The sequence below is a fragment of the Schistocerca cancellata genome, unplaced genomic scaffold (assembly GCF_023864275.1).
Source record: "Schistocerca cancellata isolate TAMUIC-IGC-003103 unplaced genomic scaffold, iqSchCanc2.1 HiC_scaffold_1109, whole genome shotgun sequence".
Lineage (NCBI taxonomy): Eukaryota > Metazoa > Arthropoda > Insecta > Orthoptera > Acrididae > Schistocerca > Schistocerca cancellata.
Genome location: NW_026047108.1, coordinates 371489 through 387985, shown reverse-complemented (window position 1 = coordinate 387985; position 16497 = coordinate 371489). Strand labels below are relative to the sequence as shown.

Genomic DNA, 16497 nt, shown 5'->3' with positions numbered 1-16497 from the left:
CCACTATCGGCCAATAATGGACATAAAATTCTGCAGGTAGACCATCAGGACCTGGGGATTTATTCAGAGGGGAGGTACACAGAGTCTCATAAACGTCCTCATTACAGACGTGCGACAGGAAGGTAACGTTGTCATCATCCGTCAGCTGTGGCACAAGAAAGTCGAGGAAATCATCAATAGATTCCTCGCAGCTGGAAGTTGCAGAATATAATTCATCGAAGTAGCGATAGATCTCATTCAGAATCTCTTTCTGTGTCCTAAGACTTGTACCATTAGTCGTCCGTAATTCGTCGATAAGCATCGTTCTTCTGTTTTTAGCGTGCTTCAGAAGGTGGTATAGGGAAGTTGTTTCGTCCTCTGATACAGATTTCGCCTTGGATTTTATTTTAAGTCCTTCCAGCTGATGCCTCTTAATGCTGAGTAATTTAGCCTTAATTTTTTTGATATCTGTCAGGCGAAGATGTGAACCAGATGTTTGACCATATAGCTCTCTGAGTACTGAGTAATAGAACTCTATAGTGTTTTTAAGATCTCTGGCCCTCTGAAAGCTATATTGCATGATCGTCTTCCTAAGTTTCGGCTTTGTCATTTTTGTCCACCAGTCTATGGTAGTCGCGAATCTAGGAAGAGCACGCAGGCACAACGCCCATGCGTCTTTTATCTGATCTTCTAATTCACGGTCTTGTAACAGCGAGACATTTAAATTCCACTGGTTTTTGAAGCGGCGGATTGGCTGCGCTTGTAAATTTATACAGGCCAACACACCGGAATGGTCCGAAAAGTAGACAGGAATCGTTTCTGTTTTCAATAGAGCTGTTTCGAGATTTTCGGTAATGTAGAATCTATCGATTCTGCTGCATGCATTGGATGTTGCATAGGTGTATTCGACAATAGCAGGGTGTTGGCATTCCCAAGCATCCTTTAGCTTTAAGCTAGTAACGAGATGTTTTAATTCAGCAGAATAATTAAAATTCGGACTCTGATCTTTCCTGTTGAGGACGCAATTAAAATCACCCCCCATGATAAGGTGACTGGGGTTTTTGCGTAATAAGTAGATTACCTCGTCTTTAAAAAATCGTGTTCTGTCAGATCTATGTGAGCTGCCGGAAGGGGCATACAAGTTAATAAGGGACACGTCATAAATCTTGAGCCCTATTCCCCTTCCAGATTCCAATCGTTCTACTTCCGTTACTGGAATCCCATCCCGGATTAAAAAAGCTGTCCCCACGCTAGTTTCGTGGGAGACATTTAGGTGAGCAACATATCCGGGAATATTTAAATCTGACGTGACAACTTCCTGCAGCAGGGCTATATCAGTTCCCGAATCATATAAAAATTCTTTTAACGCTGCTATTTTCAATGCCGACCGTATTTTATTAATATTGACAGTAGCAATAGTATAACACTGGGTCATTGCGCTATTACTCGTTGGATGTTAGGACAGTGAATAAATAACATTCTACTAAATTATTACTTAGGAGACACAGAAAAATTTAGACAGAATAGAACGTCCCATTGAGAGGTTGCAAATTGCAGTATTGGTGCAGTCTAGGTTTGAGATTTTCCTCCTGAGTCAGTAGAAGATTGATTATCAGGAAGTTCCTCAGGAGATTCTTTCAATGACTCGTGCCTGACAGTTTCGTAACGCACATTATGGGGTTTCGTGTCACCTTTCACGCCCTTCAACTTCGTCTGATTACGAGGAGCATTGACATTCGGTTGTGGCTTTAACTTCCTTCGTGGGGCATCCGAAGGCTCTGTGACGGGTTTTGTGGTGGTCGGTTGTGACGCCGATCCTGTCGGGTCGTCCAACTGTACGACACGGCCTGTACTGCTTAGTCCTGTCGTGTGGTCAGTACCCGTCGGGGAAGCACTAGCCGTTACAGAGGGTTGAGCCAGACACACTAATTGTTTCTCGTGACTGTCAGAAGGCTGCTCGTCTTTGCAAACTGTGTCGCCTCCTGATGTTTCGTGGCTATTGCTAGAAACATCCCCGTCTTCGCAGTTTCCCACCAATTGTTTACGTTCTGATTGTTTACAAGCTTCCATCTGTATTTCCTGGAGTTGTGGCATTACCTCCTCCTCGCATTGTTTTTGTTTGCGTGCGGAGTGAGATTTGTCAGACAACTCGTCGTCAGAACAGCTATCAGTTATCTCATGGGGCCGTTTTTTTGTCTGCAATTCGGAGGATGCGGGGGTGTCAGGATCAGCCTTTTTATCTAAACATGGAAATTGAGTAATATCATTTACGGATAAATCAGAGTGGTTTGCTTGGGCAGTATCCACACCCAACGGGACAGATACATTATTTGGCAAGACATCATTTAGGGTAAGTTTCTGGCGTTGCGTGAGGTTGCTTTTCAATACAAAAACCCGCCGCGGACAATCCTGTCTAAAGTGGCCAGACTCATTACAAACATGACAGGTCGGTACTTGACCTGAATACACAATTTGCGCCTTGTAGCCATGTACAAATATATGAGACGGAATATTGGTCTTGATGTCCATCTCCACAGATCGAATTCCGTTAAAACACTGCAGTTTGTAGTGACGAGACCAACGTTCATTATTAACAGATTTAACGTCACCATACTTGCAAAGCGCATCCTTAATTAAATCATTATCAATTTCAATAGGTAAGTTAAGCACGCGAACGGTAGTGTAAACAATATCAGCTCGCCAGATCCGAACTTTGCTCTTCGAGCCGTCTCTGTGAATGAATTCCACTTCACTACCCCACTTTGCTAAAAGTCTATCTATCGTCACCGAGCTCTCAAACTTAACAAAAATACAGTATTTATCATTGTCTAACTGCATTGTATGGACGGAATCAGAGTTGACACCAATTACCTCAGTAATCCAATCGTGTATTTCCAGGGACGTTGGCTGGATATGACGGGTTTCCTTATCGAAAGCGAAGATCAGTGTGTTTTTCCTGACGTTCGTAGACATGATTCAGAACAGGGATGAAACTCCGGTTAAAAAACCGAAATTCCGGTGAGTGACAGAACGGTGACGAACAGCCAAACACTAACGAAGATATACAAACACGAAGATGAACGGACAAACGGCAAAGGAGACAACAGCAGAACAAGTATGTAAACAACACAGTCGGAGCGCAGCAGTACACACGTCCACACGGTAGCACAGCTGAAGCGCGACTATGACACTGAGCTAAGGAGGCGCCTCCTAGCGCCCTTCTCGGGTACTTTGTTCTTACAGAGTAGTGAATCGGAGCCCTTCAGCTCGAAACGCACCGCATGAGCGACCATTATTTGCATTTAGTTAGCACAGCTGCTGCTTTCCTACACATCTCACACTATATCGATGTACAACTAAAATTCCAAAACAACACATTTATTTCATTTCAGAGTCACTTTCAGCTTCAAATACCGTTCCTCTGATATTCATACGAAGCTAGGCATCGTCGTAACCCGTTACGTTCATTACGCAAGGCTCACGAGAGGGGCGCATGTTGGATCCGCGTAGACACAAAATTTTGCGCCGCCCAGCGTGGGGCTCGAACCCACGGCCCTGAGATTAAGAGTCTCATGTACTACCGACTGAGCTAGCCGGGCTGCACGCAACGCGTTACGAGCCATACAATACTGATTTGACCTGCGACCATCTATTGAAGATTCTTTTGACTACAACTTATTTCCTGCTGCCACAAATCAGCTACAATCCTATTCAATGAAAAATTGTCTCCGAAAGGCATCAAATCTGCTTGAAATGATACGTGGCTATCAGCACCATTATTCAACACACATGCTCGACAGTGCGCAGACGCCTGTGGCGTAGCCCTTGGCTCCTGAATCAGATGCAGTAGTTCCAACAAAAACTCTCCTGAACGGCACTGTGCCGAAAACTTCGCTACAGATCACCCTTGTCTTGCTTGTGCTTCTGGTAGACGCCGGTTTTGCAGCCAGGAAGCGGACAGCAGCAACTTCCAACTACTTTTAGAGTACTCAAACAACACAGTAAAACAGCATGCATCTTTTGCAGAACAGGAAAAACTCGACCGTGACAGGATTCGAACCTGCAATCTTCGGATCCGAAGTCCGACGCCTTATCCATTAGGCCACACGGTCACTGGTGCAGTATACTTCTCCACACACACTTCATTTTCGCCATTTGTACACTTGGCAGAATGAATTTCCCATCTTTGACGCAGTTCTCCATCTCAAATTTCAGTACTAAAAGTACGACGCTACTTCTTGCTGTGTCCCATCGCAAGTTACATTCAAGCCCTTATGACGCTGATCAAACAAGAGGTGGCAAATCAGCTTCAATCGCTTAGTGCCATCTCAGTCGCTTGCAGAAGGTACCTCACCCTATGTGATACAATGGCGAGTTGTCGCTATTACCAAAGCGGCGCCGACGACGACGACGACGACGACGACGACGACGACGACGACGACAATCGCGAGGGTCTTTATCAGGGGTAGAAAATACATCACAAGAACTAAGTATTTCACGTCGGCATTCTCCGCAGAGTGCCAAAAGCTGCAGATTCTGGTGCCCACTTTAATAGCACCATTCACACTATTCATTTGCGAGAGCATTTCTTAAATACCGCACCCATTCATAATTTTTTTTATCCCTGACCGCTTTTTTCGAAAGGGCCACGGTGGGAGGGGCTGTTACAAAATTCATTTGCCTCCTGTGAGGATCGAACTCACGACCTCTGGTTTACTAGACCAGCGCTCTGCCACTGAGCTAAGGAGGCGCCTCCTAGCGCCCTTTTCGGGTACTTTGTTCTTACAGAGTAGTGAATCGGAGCCCTTCAGCTCGAAACGCACCGCATGAGCGACCATTATTTGCATTTAGTTAGCACAGCTGCTGCTTTCCTACACATCTCACACTATATCGATGTACAACTAAAATTCCAAAACAACACATTTATTTCATTTCAGAGTCACTTTCAGCTTCAAATACCGTTCCTCTGATATTCATACGAAGCTAGGCATCGTCGTAACCCGTTACGTTCATTACGCAAGGCTCACGAGAGGGGCGCATGTTGGATCCGCGTAGACACAAAATTTTGCGCCGCCCAGCGTGGGGCTCGAACCCACGACCCTGAGATTAAGAGTCTCATGTACTACCGACTGAGCTAGCCGGGCTGCACGCAACGCGTTACGAGCCATACAATACTGATTTGACCTGCGACCATCTATTGAAGATTCTTTTGACTACAACTTATTTCCTGCTGCCACAAATCAGCTACAATCCTATTCAATGAAAAATTGTCTCCGAAAGGCATCAAATCTGCTTGAAATGATACGTGGCTATCAGCACCATTATTCAACACACATGCTCGACAGTGCGCAGACGCCTGTGGCGTAGCCCTTGGCTCCTGAATCAGATGCAGTAGTTCCAACAAAAACTCTCCTGAACGGCACTGTGCCGAAAACTTCGCTACAGATCACCCTTGTCTTGCTTGTGCTTCTGGTAGACGCCGGTTTTGCAGCCAGGAAGCGGACAGCAGCAACTTCCAACTAGTTTTAGAGTACTCAAACAACACAGTAAAACAGCATGCATCTTTTGCAGAACAGGAAAAACTCGACCGTGACAGGATTCGAACCTGCAATCTTCGGATCCGAAGTCCGACGCCTTATCCATTAGGCCACACGGTCACTGGTGCAGTATACTTCTCCACACACACTTCATTTTCGCCATTTGTACACTTGGCAGAATGAATTTCCCATCTTTGACGCAGTTCTCCATCTCAAATTTCAGTACTAAAAGTACGACGCTACTTCTTGCTGTGTCCCATCGCAAGTTACATTCAAGCCCTTATGACGCTGATCAAACAAGAGGTGGCAAATCAGCTTCAATCGCTTAGTGCCATCTCAGTCGCTTGCAGAAGGTACCTCACCCTATGTGATACAATGGCGAGTTGTCGCTATTACCAAAGCGGCGGCGCCGACGACGACGACGACGACGACAATCGCGAGGGTCTTTATCAGGGGTAGAAAATACATCACAAGAACTAAGTATTTCACGTCGGCATTCTCCGCAGAGTGCCAAAAGCTGCAGATTCTGGTGCCCACTTTAATAGCACCATTCACACTATTCATTTGCGAGAGCATTTCTTAAATACCGCACCCATTCATAATTTTTTTTATCCCTGACCGCTTTTTTCGAAAGGGCCACGGTGGGAGGGGCTGTTACAAAATTCATTTGCCTCCTGTGAGGATCGAACTCACGACCTCTGGTTTACTAGACCAGCGCTCTGCCACTGAGCTAAGGAGGCGCCTCCTAGCGCCCTTTTCGGGTACTTTGTTCTTACAGAGTAGTGAATCGGAGCCCTTCAGCTCGAAACGCACCGCATGAGCGACCATTATTTGCATTTAGTTAGCACAGCTGCTGCTTTCCTACACATCCCACACTATATCGATGTACAACTAAAATTCTAAAACAACACATTTATTTCATTTCAGAGTCACTTTCAGCTTCAAATACCGTTCCTCTGATATTCATACGAAGCTAGGCATCGTCGTAACCCGTGACGTTCATTACGCAAGGCTCACGAGAGGGGCGCATGTTGGATCCGCGTAGACACAAAATTTTGCGCCGCCCAGCGTGGGGCTCGAACCCACGGCCCTGAGATTAAGAGTCTCATGTACTACCGACTGAGCTAGCCGGGCTGCACGCAACGCGTTACGAGCCATACAATACTGATTTGACCTGCGACCATCTATTGAAGATTCTTTTGACTACAACTTATTTCCTGCTGCCACAAATCAGCTACAATCCTATTCAATGAAAAATTGTCTCCGAAAGGCATCAAATCTGCTTGAAATGATACGTGGCTATCAGCACCATTATTCAACACACATGCTCGACAGTGCGCAGACGCCTGTGGCGTAGCCCTTGGCTCCTGAATCAGATGCAGTAGTTCCAACAAAAACTCTCCTGAACGGCACTGTGCCGAAAACTTCGCTACAGATCACCCTTGTCTTGCTTGTGCTTCTGGTAGACGCCGGTTTTGCAGCCAGGAAGCGGACAGCAGCAACTTCCAACTAGTTTTAGAGTACTCAAACAACACAGTAAAACAGCATGCATCTTTTGCAGAACAGGAAAAACTCGACCGTGACAGGATTCGAACCTGCAATCTTCGGATCCGAAGTCCGACGCCTTATCCATTAGGCCACACGGTCACTGGTGCAGTATACTTCTCCACACACACTTCATTTTCGCCATTTGTACACTTGGCAGAATGAATTTCCCATCTTTGACGCAGTTCTCCATCTCAAATTTCAGTACTAAAAGTACGACGCTACTTCTTGCTGTGTCCCATCGCAAGTTACATTCAAGCCCTTATGACGCTGATCAAACAAGAGGTGGCAAATCAGCTTCAATCGCTTAGTGCCATCTCAGTCGCTTGCAGAAGGTACCTCACCCTATGTGATACAATGGCGAGTTGTCGCTATTACCAAAGCGGCGGCGCCGACGACGACGACGACGACGACAATCGCGAGGGTCTTTATCAGGGGTAGAAAATACATCACAAGAACTAAGTATTTCACGTCGGCATTCTCCGCAGACTGCCAAAAGCTGCAGATTCTGGTGCCCACTTTAATAGCACCATTCACACTATTCATTTGCGAGAGCATTTCTTAAATACCGCACCCATTCATAATTTTTTTTATCCCTGACCGCTTTTTTCGAAAGGGCCACGGTGGGAGGGGCTGTTACAAAATTCATTTGCCTCCTGTGAGGATCGAACTCACGACCTCTGGTTTACTAGACCAGCGCTCTGCCACTGAGCTAAGGAGGCGCCTCCTAGCGCCCTTTTCGGGTACTTTGTTCTTACAGAGTAGTGAATCGGAGCCCTTCAGCTCGAAACGCACCGCATGAGCGACCATTATTTGCATTTAGTTAGCACAGCTGCTGCTTTCCTACACATCTCACACTATATCGATGTACAACTAAAATTCTAAAACAACACATTTATTTCATTTCAGAGTCACTTTCAGCTTCAAATACCGTTCCTCTGATATTCATACGAAGCTAGGCATCGTCGTAACCCGTGACGTTCATTACGCAAGGCTCACGAGAGGGGCGCATGTTGGATCCGCGTAGACACAAAATTTTGCGCCGCCCAGCGTGGGGCTCGAACCCACGGCCCTGAGATTAAGAGTCTCATGTACTACCGACTGAGCTAGCCGGGCTGCACGCAACGCGTTACGAGCCATACAATACTGATTTGACCTGCGACCATCTATTGAAGATTCTTTTGACTACAACTTATTTCCTGCTGCCACAAATCAGCTACAATCCTATTCAATGAAAAATTGTCTCCGAAAGGCATCAAATCTGCTTGAAATGATACGTGGCTATCAGCACCATTATTCAACACACATGCTCGACAGTGCGCAGACGCCTGTGGCGTAGCCCTTGGCTCCTGAATCAGATGCAGTAGTTCCAACAAAAACTCTCCTGAACGGCACTGTGCCGAAAACTTCGCTACAGATCACCCTTGTCTTGCTTGTGCTTCTGGTAGACGCCGGTTTTGCAGCCAGGAAGCGGACAGCAGCAACTTCCAACTAGTTTTAGAGTACTCAAACAACACAGTAAAACAGCATGCATCTTTTGCAGAACAGGAAAAACTCGACCGTGACAGGATTCGAACCTGCAATCTTCGGATCCGAAGTCCGACGCCTTATCCATTAGGCCACACGGTCACTGGTGCAGTATACTTCTCCACACACACTTCATTTTCGCCATTTGTACACTTGGCAGAATGAATTTCCCATCTTTGACGCAGTTCTCCATCTCAAATTTCAGTACTAAAAGTACGACGCTACTTCTTGCTGTGTCCCATCGCAAGTTACATTCAAGCCCTTATGACGCTGATCAAACAAGAGGTGGCAAATCAGCTTCAATCGCTTAGTGCCATCTCAGTCGCTTGCAGAAGGTACCTCACCCTATGTGATACAATGGCGAGTTGTCGCTATTACCAAAGCGGCGACGCCGACGACGACGACGACGACGACAATCGCGAGGGTCTTTATCAGGGGTAGAAAATACATCACAAGAACTAAGTATTTCACGTCGGCATTCTCCGCAGACTGCCAAAAGCTGCAGATTCTGGTGCCCACTTTAATAGCACCATTCACACTATTCATTTGCGAGAGCATTTCTTAAATACCGCACCCATTCATAATTTTTTTTATCCCTGACCGCTTTTTTCGAAAGGGCCACGGTGGGAGGGGCTGTTACAAAATTCATTTGCCTCCTGTGAGGATCGAACTCACGACCTCTGGTTTACTAGACCAGCGCTCTGCCACTGAGCTAAGGAGGCGCCTCCTAGCGCCCTTTTCGGGTACTTTGTTCTTACAGAGTAGTGAATCGGAGCCCTTCAGCTCGAAACGCACCGCATGAGCGACCATTATTTGCATTTAGTTAGCACAGCTGCTGCTTTCCTACACATCTCACACTATATCGATGTACAACTAAAATTCTAAAACAACACATTTATTTCATTTCAGAGTCACTTTCAGCTTCAAATACCGTTCCTCTGATATTCATACGAAGCTAGGCATCGTCGTAACCCGTGACGTTCATTACGCAAGGCTCACGAGAGGGGCGCATGTTGGATCCGCGTAGACACAAAATTTTGCGCCGCCCAGCGTGGGGCTCGAACCCACGGCCCTGAGATTAAGAGTCTCATGTACTACCGACTGAGCTAGCCGGGCTGCACGCAACGCGTTACGAGCCATACAATACTGATTTGACCTGCGACCATCTATTGAAGATTCTTTTGACTACAACTTATTTCCTGCTGCCACAAATCAGCTACAATCCTATTCAATGAAAAATTGTCTCCGAAAGGCATCAAATCTGCTTGAAATGATACGTGGCTATCAGCACCATTATTCAACACACATGCTCGACAGTGCGCAGACGCCTGTGGCGTAGCCCTTGGCTCCTGAATCAGATGCAGTAGTTCCAACAAAAACTCTCCTGAACGGCACTGTGCCGAAAACTTCGCTACAGATCACCCTTGTCTTGCTTGTGCTTCTGGTAGACGCCGGTTTTGCAGCCAGGAAGCGGACAGCAGCAACTTCCAACTACTTTTAGAGTACTCAAACAACACAGTAAAACAGCATGCATCTTTTGCAGAACAGGAAAAACTCGACCGTGACAGGATTCGAACCTGCAATCTTCGGATCCGAAGTCCGACGCCTTATCCATTAGGCCACACGGTCACTGGTGCAGTATACTTCTCCACACACACTTCATTTTCGCCATTTGTACACTTGGCAGAATGAATTTCCCATCTTTGACGCAGTTCTCCATCTCAAATTTCAGTACTAAAAGTACGACGCTACTTCTTGCTGTGTCCCATCGCAAGTTACATTCAAGCCCTTATGACGCTGATCAAACAAGAGGTGGCAAATCAGCTTCAATCGCTTAGTGCCATCTCAGTCGCTTGCAGAAGGTACCTCACCCTATGTGATACAATGGCGAGTTGTCGCTATTACCAAAGCGGCGGCGGCGGCGCCGACGACGACGACGACGACGACGACGACGACAATCGCGAGGGTCTTTATCAGGGGTAGAAAATACATCACAAGAACTAAGTATTTCACGTCGGCATTCTCCGCAGACTGCCAAAAGCTGCAGATTCTGGTGCCCACTTTAATAGCACCATTCACACTATTCATTAGCGAGAGCATTTCTTAAATACCGCACCCATTCATAATTTTTTTGATCCTTGACCGCTTTTTTCGAAAGGGCCACGGTGGGAGGGGCTGTTACAAAATTCATTTGCCTCCTGTGAGGATCGAACTCACGACCTCTGGTTTACTAGACCAGCGCTCTGCCACTGAGCTAAGGAGGCGCCTCCTAGCGCCCTTTTCGGGTACTTTGTTCTTACAGAGTAGTGAATCGGAGCCCTTCAGCTCGAAACGCACCGCATGAGCGACCATTATTTGCATTTAGTTAGCACAGCTGCTGCTTTCCTACACATCTCACACTATATCGATGTACAACTAAAATTCCAAAACAACACATTTATTTCATTTCAGAGTCACTTTCAGCTTCAAATACCGTTCCTCTGATATTCATACGAAGCTAGGCATCGTCGTAACCCGTTACGTTCATTACGCAAGGCTCACGAGAGGGGCGCATGTTGGATCCGCGTAGACACAAAATTTTGCGCCGCCCAGCGTGGGGCTCGAACCCACGGCCCTGAGATTAAGAGTCTCATGTACTACCGACTGAGCTAGCCGGGCTGCACGCAACGCGTTACGAGCCATACAATACTGATTTGACCTGCGACCATCTATTGAAGATTCTTTTGACTACAACTTATTTCCTGCTGCCACAAATCAGCTACAATCCTATTCAATGAAAAATTGTCTCCGAAAGGCATCAAATCTGCTTGAAATGATACGTGGCTATCAGCACCATTATTCAACACACATGCTCGACAGTGCGCAGACGCCTGTGGCGTAGCCCTTGGCTCCTGAATCAGATGCAGTAGTTCCAACAAAAACTCTCCTGAACGGCACTGTGCCGAAAACTTCGCTACAGATCACCCTTGTCTTGCTTGTGCTTCTGGTAGACGCCGGTTTTGCAGCCAGGAAGCGGACAGCAGCAACTTCCAACTAGTTTTAGAGTACTCAAACAACACAGTAAAACAGCATGCATCTTTTGCAGAACAGGAAAAACTCGACCGTGACAGGATTCGAACCTGCAATCTTCGGATGCGAAGTCCGAGCCTTATCCATTAGGCCACACGGTCACTGGTGCAGTATACTTCTCCACACACACTTCATTTTCGCCATTTGTACACTTGGCAGAATGAATTTCCCATCTTTGACGCAGTTCTCCATCTCAAATTTCAGTACTAAAAGTACGACGCTACTTCTTGCTGTGTCCCATCGCAAGTTACATTCAAGCCCTTATGACGCTGATCAAACAAGAGGTGGCAAATCAGCTTCAATCGCTTAGTGCCATCTCAGTCGCTTGCAGAAGGTACCTCACCCTATGTGATACAATGGCGAGTTGTCGCTATTACCAAAGCGGCGGCGGCGGCGCCGACGACGACGACGACGACGACGACCACAATCGCGAGGGTCTTTATCAGGGGTAGAAAATACATCACAAGAACTAAGTATTTCACGTCGGCATTCTCCGCAGACTGCCAAAAGCTGCAGATTCTGGTGCCCACTTTAATAGCACCATTCACACTATTCATTTGCGAGAGCATTTCTTAAATACCGCACCCATTCATAATTTTTTTTATCCCTGACCGCTTTTTTCGAAAGGGCCACGGTGGGAGGGGCTGTTACAAAATTCATTTGCCTCCTGTGAGGATCGAACTCACGACCTCTGGTTTACTAGACCAGCGCTCTGCCACTGAGCTAAGGAGGCGCCTCCTAGCGCCCTTTTCGGGTACTTTGTTCTTACAGAGTAGTGAATCGGAGCCCTTCAGCTCGAAACGCACCGCATGAGCGACCATTATTTGCATTTAGTTAGCACAGCTGCTGCTTTCCTACACATCTCACACTATATCGATGTACAACTAAAATTCCAAAACAACACATTTATTTCATTTCAGAGTCACTTTCAGCTTCAAATACCGTTCCTCTGATATTCATACGAAGCTAGGCATCGTCGTAACCCGTTACGTTCATTACGCAAGGCTCACGAGAGGGGCGCATGTTGGATCCGCGTAGACACAAAATTTTGCGCCGCCCAGCGTGGGGCTCGAACCCACGACCCTGAGATTAAGAGTCTCATGCTCTACCGACTGAGCTAGCCGGGCTGCACGCAACGCGTTACGAGCCATACAATACTGGTTTGACCTGCGACCATCTATTGAAGATTCTTTTGACTACAACTTATTTCCTGCTGCCACAAATCAGCTACAATCCTATTCAATGAAAAATTGTCTCCGAAAGGCATCAAATCTGCTTGAAATGATACGTGGCTATCAGCACCATTATTCAACACACATGCTCGACAGTGCGCAGACGCCTGTGGCGTAGCCCTTGGCTCCTGAATCAGATGCAGTAGTTCCAACAAAAACTCTCCTGAACGGCACTGTGCCGAAAACTTCGCTACAGATCACCCTTGTCTTGCTTGTGCTTCTGGTAGACGCCGGTTTTGCAGCCAGGAAGCGGACAGCAGCAACTTCCAACTAGTTTTAGAGTACTCAAACAACACAGTAAAACAGCATGCATCTTTTGCAGAACAGGAAAAACTCGACCGTGACAGGATTCGAACCTGCAATCTTCGGATCCGAAGTCCGACGCCTTATCCATTAGGCCACACGGTCACTGGTGCAGTATACTTCTCCACACACACTTCATTTTCGCCATTTGTACACTTGGCAGAATGAATTTCCCATCTTTGACGCAGTTCTCCATCTCAAATTTCAGTACTAAAAGTACGACGCTACTTCTTGCTGTGTCCCATCGCAAGTTACATTCAAGCCCTTATGACGCTGATCAAACAAGAGGTGGCAAATCAGCTTCAATCGCTTAGTGCCATCTCAGTCGCTTGCAGAAGGTACCTCACCCTATGTGATACAATGGCGAGTTGTCGCTATTACCAAAGCGGCGGCGGAGGCGCCGACGACGACGACGACGACAATCGCGAGGGTCTTTATCAGGGGTAGAAAATACATCACAAGAACTAAGTATTTCACGTCGGCATTCTCCGCAGACTGCCAAAAGCTGCAGATTCTGGTGCCCACTTTAATAGCACCATTCACACTATTCATTTGCGAGAGCATTTCTTAAATACCGCACCCATTCATAATTTTTTTTATCCCTGACCGCTTTTTTCGAAAGGGCCACGGTGGGAGGGGCTGTTACAAAATTCATTTGCCTCCTGTGAGGATCGATCTCACGACCTCTGGTTTACTAGACCAGCGCTCTGCCACTGAGCTAAGGAGGCGCCTCCTAGCGCCCTTTTCGGGTACTTTGTTCTTACAGAGTAGTGAATCGGAGCCCTTCAGCTCGAAACGCACCGCATGAGCGACCATTATTTGCATTTAGTTAGCACAGCTGCTGCTTTCCTACACATCTCACACTATATCGATGTACAACTAAAATTCCAAAACAACACATTTATTTCATTTCAGAGTCACTTTCAGCTTCAAATACCGTTCCTCTGATATTCATACGAAGCTAGGCATCGTCGTAACCCGTTACGTTCATTACGCAAGGCTCACGAGAGGGGCGCATGTTGGATCCGCGTAGACACAAAATTTTGCGCCGCCCAGCGTGGGGCTCGAACCCACGGCCCTGAGATTAAGAGTCTCATGTACTACCGACTGAGCTAGCCGGGCTGCACGCAACGCGTTACGAGCCATACAATACTGATTTGACCTGCGACCATCTATTGAAGATTCTTTTGACTACAACTTATTTCCTGCTGCCACAAATCAGCTACAATCCTATTCAATGAAAAATTGTCTCCGAAAGGCATCAAATCTGCTTGAAATGATACGTGGCTATCAGCACCATTATTCAACACACATGCTCGACAGTGCGCAGACGCCTGTGGCGTAGCCCTTGGCTCCTGAATCAGATGCAGTAGTTCCAACAAAAACTCTCCTGAACGGCACTGTGCCGAAAACTTCGCTACAGATCACCCTTGTCTTGCTTGTGCTTCTGGTAGACGCCGGTTTTGCAGCCAGGAAGCGGACAGCAGCAACTTCCAACTACTTTTAGAGTACTCAAACAACACAGTAAAACAGCATGCATCTTTTGCAGAACAGGAAAAACTCGACCGTGACAGGATTCGAACCTGCAATCTTCGGATCCGAAGTCCGAGCCTTATCCATTAGGCCACACGGTCACTGGTGCAGTATACTTCTCCACACACACTTCATTTTCGCCATTTGTACACTTGGCAGAATGAATTTCCCATCTTTGACGCAGTTCTCCATCTCAAATTTCAGTACTAAAAGTACGACGCTACTTCTTGCTGTGTCCCATCGAAAGTTACATTCAAGCCCTTATGACGCTGATCAAACAAGAGGTGGCAAATCAGCTTCAATCGCTTAGTGCCATCTCAGTCGCTTGCAGAAGGTACCTCACCCTATGTGATACAATGGCGAGTTGTCGCTATTACCAAAGCGGCGGCGGCGGCGCCGACGACGACGACGACGACGACGACCACAATCGCGAGGGTCTTTATCAGGGGTAGAAAATACATCACAAGAACTAAGTATTTCACGTCGGCATTCTCCGCAGACTGCCAAAAGCTGCAGATTCTGGTGCCCACTTTAATAGCACCATTCACACTATTCATTTGCGAGAGCATTTCTTAAATACCGCACCCATTCATAATTTTTTTTTATCCCTGACCGCTTTTTTCGAAAGGGCCACGGTGGGAGGGGCTGTTACAAAATTCATTTGCCTCCTGTGAGGATCGAACTCACGACCTCTGGTTTACTAGACCAGCGCTCTGCCACTGAGCTAAGGAGGCGCCTCCTAGCGCCCTTTTCGGGTACTTTGTTCTTACAGAGTAGTGAATCGGAGCCCTTCAGCTCGAAACGCACCGCATGAGCGACCATTATTTGCCTTTAGTTAGCACAGCTGCTGCTTTCCCACACATCTCACACTATATCGATGTACAACTAAAATTCCAAAACAACACATTTATTTCATTTCAGAGTCACTTTCAGCTTCAAATACCGTTCCTCTGATATTCATACGAAGCTAGGCATCGTCGTAACCCGTTACGTTCATTACGCAAGGCTCACGAGAGGGGCGCATGTTGGATCCGCGTAGACACAAAATTTTGCGCCGCCCAGCGTGGGGCTCGAACCCACGACCCTGAGATTAAGAGTCTCATGCTCTACCGACTGAGCTAGCCGGGCTGCACGCAACGCGTTACGAGCCATACAATACTGATTTGACCTGCGACCATCTATTGAAGATTCTTTTGACTACAACTTATTTCCTGCTGCCACAAATCAGCTACAATCCTATTCAATGAAAAATTGTCTCCGAAAGGCATCAAATCTGCTTGAAATGATACGTGGCTATCAGCACCATTATTCAACACACATGCTCGACAGTGCGCAGACGCCTGTGGCGTAGCCCTTGGCTCCTGAATCAGATGCAGTAGTTCCAACAAAAACTCTCCTGAACGGCACTGTGCCGAAAACTTCGCTACAGATCACCCTTGTCTTGCTTGTGCTTCTGGTAGACGCCGGTTTTGCAGCCAGGAAGCGGACAGCAGCAACTTCCAACTAGTTTTAGAGTACTCAAACAACACAGTAAAACAGCATGCATCTTTTGCAGAACAGGAAAAACTCGACCGTGACAGGATTCGAACCTGCAATCTTCGGATCCGAAGTCCGACGCCTTATCCATTAGGCCACACGGTCACTGGTGCAGTATACTTCTCCACACACACTTCATTTTCGCCATTTGTACACTTGGCAGAATGAATTTCCCATCTTTGACGCAGTTCTCCATCTCAAATTTCAGTACTAAAAGTACGACGCTACTTCTTGCT

General features: G+C 46.8%; 25 non-coding genes across 25 annotated transcripts; all 25 read right to left on the bottom strand.

The window, feature by feature from the left end:
- Positions 1 to 3505: 3505 nt before the first annotated feature.
- Trnak-cuu (transfer RNA lysine (anticodon CUU)) lies at positions 3506 to 3578 on the bottom strand. The gene has a single exon. It is a non-coding gene; the product is annotated as a tRNA-Lys (tRNA).
- A 440-nt stretch (positions 3579 to 4018) lies between these two features.
- Positions 4019 to 4091, bottom strand: Trnar-ucg (transfer RNA arginine (anticodon UCG)). The gene has a single exon. It is a non-coding gene; the product is annotated as a tRNA-Arg (tRNA).
- A 566-nt stretch (positions 4092 to 4657) lies between these two features.
- Positions 4658 to 4729, bottom strand: Trnat-agu (transfer RNA threonine (anticodon AGU)). Its single transcript has one exon. It is a non-coding gene; the product is annotated as a tRNA-Thr (tRNA).
- A 321-nt stretch (positions 4730 to 5050) lies between these two features.
- Trnak-cuu (transfer RNA lysine (anticodon CUU)) lies at positions 5051 to 5123 on the bottom strand. Its single transcript has one exon. It is a non-coding gene; the product is annotated as a tRNA-Lys (tRNA).
- A 440-nt stretch (positions 5124 to 5563) lies between these two features.
- Positions 5564 to 5636, bottom strand: Trnar-ucg (transfer RNA arginine (anticodon UCG)). Its single transcript has one exon. It is a non-coding gene; the product is annotated as a tRNA-Arg (tRNA).
- A 548-nt stretch (positions 5637 to 6184) lies between these two features.
- Positions 6185 to 6256, bottom strand: Trnat-agu (transfer RNA threonine (anticodon AGU)). The gene has a single exon. It is a non-coding gene; the product is annotated as a tRNA-Thr (tRNA).
- Positions 6257 to 6577: 321 nt separating this feature from the next.
- On the bottom strand, positions 6578 to 6650 carry Trnak-cuu (transfer RNA lysine (anticodon CUU)). Its single transcript has one exon. It is a non-coding gene; the product is annotated as a tRNA-Lys (tRNA).
- Positions 6651 to 7090: 440 nt separating this feature from the next.
- On the bottom strand, positions 7091 to 7163 carry Trnar-ucg (transfer RNA arginine (anticodon UCG)). Its single transcript has one exon. It is a non-coding gene; the product is annotated as a tRNA-Arg (tRNA).
- Positions 7164 to 7711: 548 nt separating this feature from the next.
- On the bottom strand, positions 7712 to 7783 carry Trnat-agu (transfer RNA threonine (anticodon AGU)). The gene has a single exon. It is a non-coding gene; the product is annotated as a tRNA-Thr (tRNA).
- Positions 7784 to 8104: 321 nt separating this feature from the next.
- On the bottom strand, positions 8105 to 8177 carry Trnak-cuu (transfer RNA lysine (anticodon CUU)). The gene has a single exon. It is a non-coding gene; the product is annotated as a tRNA-Lys (tRNA).
- A 440-nt stretch (positions 8178 to 8617) lies between these two features.
- Trnar-ucg (transfer RNA arginine (anticodon UCG)) lies at positions 8618 to 8690 on the bottom strand. Its single transcript has one exon. It is a non-coding gene; the product is annotated as a tRNA-Arg (tRNA).
- Positions 8691 to 9238: 548 nt separating this feature from the next.
- On the bottom strand, positions 9239 to 9310 carry Trnat-agu (transfer RNA threonine (anticodon AGU)). The gene has a single exon. It is a non-coding gene; the product is annotated as a tRNA-Thr (tRNA).
- Positions 9311 to 9631: 321 nt separating this feature from the next.
- Trnak-cuu (transfer RNA lysine (anticodon CUU)) lies at positions 9632 to 9704 on the bottom strand. The gene has a single exon. It is a non-coding gene; the product is annotated as a tRNA-Lys (tRNA).
- Positions 9705 to 10144: 440 nt separating this feature from the next.
- Positions 10145 to 10217, bottom strand: Trnar-ucg (transfer RNA arginine (anticodon UCG)). Its single transcript has one exon. It is a non-coding gene; the product is annotated as a tRNA-Arg (tRNA).
- A 563-nt stretch (positions 10218 to 10780) lies between these two features.
- Positions 10781 to 10852, bottom strand: Trnat-agu (transfer RNA threonine (anticodon AGU)). The gene has a single exon. It is a non-coding gene; the product is annotated as a tRNA-Thr (tRNA).
- Positions 10853 to 11173: 321 nt separating this feature from the next.
- Trnak-cuu (transfer RNA lysine (anticodon CUU)) lies at positions 11174 to 11246 on the bottom strand. Its single transcript has one exon. It is a non-coding gene; the product is annotated as a tRNA-Lys (tRNA).
- A 1072-nt stretch (positions 11247 to 12318) lies between these two features.
- Trnat-agu (transfer RNA threonine (anticodon AGU)) lies at positions 12319 to 12390 on the bottom strand. Its single transcript has one exon. It is a non-coding gene; the product is annotated as a tRNA-Thr (tRNA).
- A 321-nt stretch (positions 12391 to 12711) lies between these two features.
- On the bottom strand, positions 12712 to 12784 carry Trnak-cuu (transfer RNA lysine (anticodon CUU)). Its single transcript has one exon. It is a non-coding gene; the product is annotated as a tRNA-Lys (tRNA).
- Positions 12785 to 13224: 440 nt separating this feature from the next.
- On the bottom strand, positions 13225 to 13297 carry Trnar-ucg (transfer RNA arginine (anticodon UCG)). The gene has a single exon. It is a non-coding gene; the product is annotated as a tRNA-Arg (tRNA).
- Positions 13298 to 13848: 551 nt separating this feature from the next.
- Trnat-agu (transfer RNA threonine (anticodon AGU)) lies at positions 13849 to 13920 on the bottom strand. Its single transcript has one exon. It is a non-coding gene; the product is annotated as a tRNA-Thr (tRNA).
- Positions 13921 to 14241: 321 nt separating this feature from the next.
- On the bottom strand, positions 14242 to 14314 carry Trnak-cuu (transfer RNA lysine (anticodon CUU)). The gene has a single exon. It is a non-coding gene; the product is annotated as a tRNA-Lys (tRNA).
- Positions 14315 to 14754: 440 nt separating this feature from the next.
- On the bottom strand, positions 14755 to 14826 carry Trnar-ucg (transfer RNA arginine (anticodon UCG)). The gene has a single exon. It is a non-coding gene; the product is annotated as a tRNA-Arg (tRNA).
- Positions 14827 to 15387: 561 nt separating this feature from the next.
- On the bottom strand, positions 15388 to 15459 carry Trnat-agu (transfer RNA threonine (anticodon AGU)). Its single transcript has one exon. It is a non-coding gene; the product is annotated as a tRNA-Thr (tRNA).
- A 321-nt stretch (positions 15460 to 15780) lies between these two features.
- Trnak-cuu (transfer RNA lysine (anticodon CUU)) lies at positions 15781 to 15853 on the bottom strand. Its single transcript has one exon. It is a non-coding gene; the product is annotated as a tRNA-Lys (tRNA).
- Positions 15854 to 16293: 440 nt separating this feature from the next.
- Trnar-ucg (transfer RNA arginine (anticodon UCG)) lies at positions 16294 to 16366 on the bottom strand. The gene has a single exon. It is a non-coding gene; the product is annotated as a tRNA-Arg (tRNA).
- Positions 16367 to 16497: the final 131 nt, after the last annotated feature.